Source organism: Dendropsophus ebraccatus, chromosome 2 (assembly GCF_027789765.1).
Source record: "Dendropsophus ebraccatus isolate aDenEbr1 chromosome 2, aDenEbr1.pat, whole genome shotgun sequence".
Lineage (NCBI taxonomy): Eukaryota > Metazoa > Chordata > Amphibia > Anura > Hylidae > Dendropsophus > Dendropsophus ebraccatus.
In genome coordinates, this window is record NC_091455.1 from 175,963,198 (window position 1) to 175,965,697 (window position 2,500).

Here is a 2,500-nt window from a genome sequence, read left to right on the forward strand (position 1 = left end):
CACCAAGTTCTCAAACAGATCATGGAGAAAGAGTGGAAAAGACCTGACAAGAGAGTGGAGTTGGGATCCAGATTCAAGTCTGTCTACCGTCTGGACCCTGCAGAGTCTGAACTCTGGGCTAAGCCAAGCCAAGTGGATACAGCTGTAGTAAAGTTGTCAAAAGCCACTTTGTTTCCAGCGGAGGACTCATCCATATTGAAAGATGCAATGGACAGAAAATCTGATGTCCTGCTGAAGAAAGCGCATCTGCATGCAGCAGACTTGAGCAAGGCAGCATTGTCTACTGTTCCTGTCTCAAGAGCCCTGCGGGTCTGGCTGAGCCAATTGGGGAGACAAATTGAGGAGAAGGTGCCTAGAGAGGACCTACTGCAACAAGTCGCTAGTCTAAAGACTGTAGCAGATTTCTTATGCGACTTCCCCATAGACGTATTGAAGCTGGCTGCAAAAAATATGGCGTTGCTTAACTCCATAAGACGGGTCATCTGGATAAAGCCGTGGTCCGGTGATGCGGCTACAAAATCCATATTCTGCAGCCTACCCTTTGAGCCGGGTCAACTGATCGGCGCACAGCTTGAGAAAATCTTGGAACCGACCAAAGAAGGGAAAGGTTTAGCGTTTCCACAGTCTTCCAAGAAAAAGCCTTTTAAGTTTTTTCGTTCCAAAGGAAGGAACACCTTCAGGCGAAGGTCTTTCCAAAACAGAACTGATAAGAAGTTCGGGAAAGGATCTCAAGGCCGAGGCAAAGGTAAACAGAATGAGGGAGGTGCGTCAAAAGCAGAGTTCTGACGCCATACCCCCGTTTCAGCAGCTTCCAGTAGGCGCAAGACTGCTAAGATTCCTGCCAGCCTGGGAGAAGGTCTCAACAGACGACTGGGTCCTGAGTATAATAAGGTCCGGTTACAAAGTAAATTTTTCCCGAAAACCAAGAGAGAGATTCGTGGTGAACAAACCAAAAGACGATCTCGTACCAAGACTGCTGAACGACTTCCTACTGAAGCAAGTATTGGAAGAAGTTCCACAAGAGGAAGAAGGGGAAGGCGTTTATTCCCTTGTATTCCCAGTACCGAAGCCAGAAGGAAAATCTCGGCTTATAATAGACCTCAGATATGTCAACAGATATGTCAGGAAAGAAAAGTTCAGGATGGAGACCATCAGGTCAGCCATCACGCTGATCCAACCCAACGATGTCATGGTCTCCATAGACCTGATGGAGGCATACCTCCACATACCCATCCATCCAGAGTCAAGGAAGTACCTCAGAGTCGCAGTGCAAAACGTCACGACAACCCATCACTACCAATTCCGTGCCCTGCCATTCGGGTTAACATCCTCGCCGAGGGTGTTCACAAAAGTGGTGATAGTCCTGGTGGCCCATCTGAGACTTCAGAACATCCAAATCGTGCCGTACTTAGACGACTGGCTCCTAGTAGCCCAGTCTTATTCTCTTCTGATGAGTCAGCTACAGACAACGCTGCAGCTCCTAGAGTCAGTGGGCTTACTTGTGAATCTGAAAAAGTCAGATCTGACACCAGCAACTTCCAAGAAGTTCTTGGGCTTTTGTATAGATTCAGCCCAGATGAAATTGTTCCTGCCAGCGGACAAAGTAGCCTCAATTCAGAGTCAGATTCAGCAGCTGATTTCATCACCTCAGATACCAATGCGTCAAGTAATGAGTACATTGGGCCTTCTGACATCAGCGATCGAGGCGATACCCTGGGCCAAGGCAAGGATGAGACCTCTACAGAAAGAGATTCTCATGAGATGGGACAGAAGAGCTGCTTCATTAGAGAAGCCGATAGTTCTCTCCAGTCACACCAGACAAGAACTCCGTTGGTGGCTATCAGTCGAAAAGCTGACACAAGGAAACAGCTTCCTTCCAGAAGTTCCAGTAGTCCTAACAACGGACGCGTCAGCATCAGGCTGGGGTGCTCATCTGAATCACCTCTGGGTGCAGAAGATGTGGACTCAGAAAGAGAAGAAGCTTTCTTCAAATCTAAAAGAGCTGAAAGCAGTGAGGCTAGAACTTCTTCATTTCTCCCCTCACCTGAGAAACAAGGCGGTCCTGGTGCGTTCAGACAACGCTGTGACAGTGTTCTATGTAAACAAGCAAGGCGGAACCAGGAGCCCTGCGTTGGAGAAGGAGTGTGCCCTTCTAATGAATTGGGCAGAAGCAACAGTCTGCGGTCTGTCAGCTCTGCATATCAGAGGATCCTCGAATATTCTAGCCGATCAGCTGAGTCGGAGAGCTCTGAACCACAACGAATGGGAGCTCAACAACAAGTACTTCCAACAACTAGTCTCCATGTGGGGAGAGCCACAATGGGATATGATGGCGACAAAGAAAAACCGCAAGCTAGCAAAGTTCGCCTCACTAAATCCAAACGATGCTCCAGACGTTCTGGACGCATTCTCAGTCTCTTGGAGAGAAAAGTGGATTTACATCTATCCTCCAGTAGCTATTCTTCCGAAAGTACTGAAGAAGATTATGTTGGACAAGCCG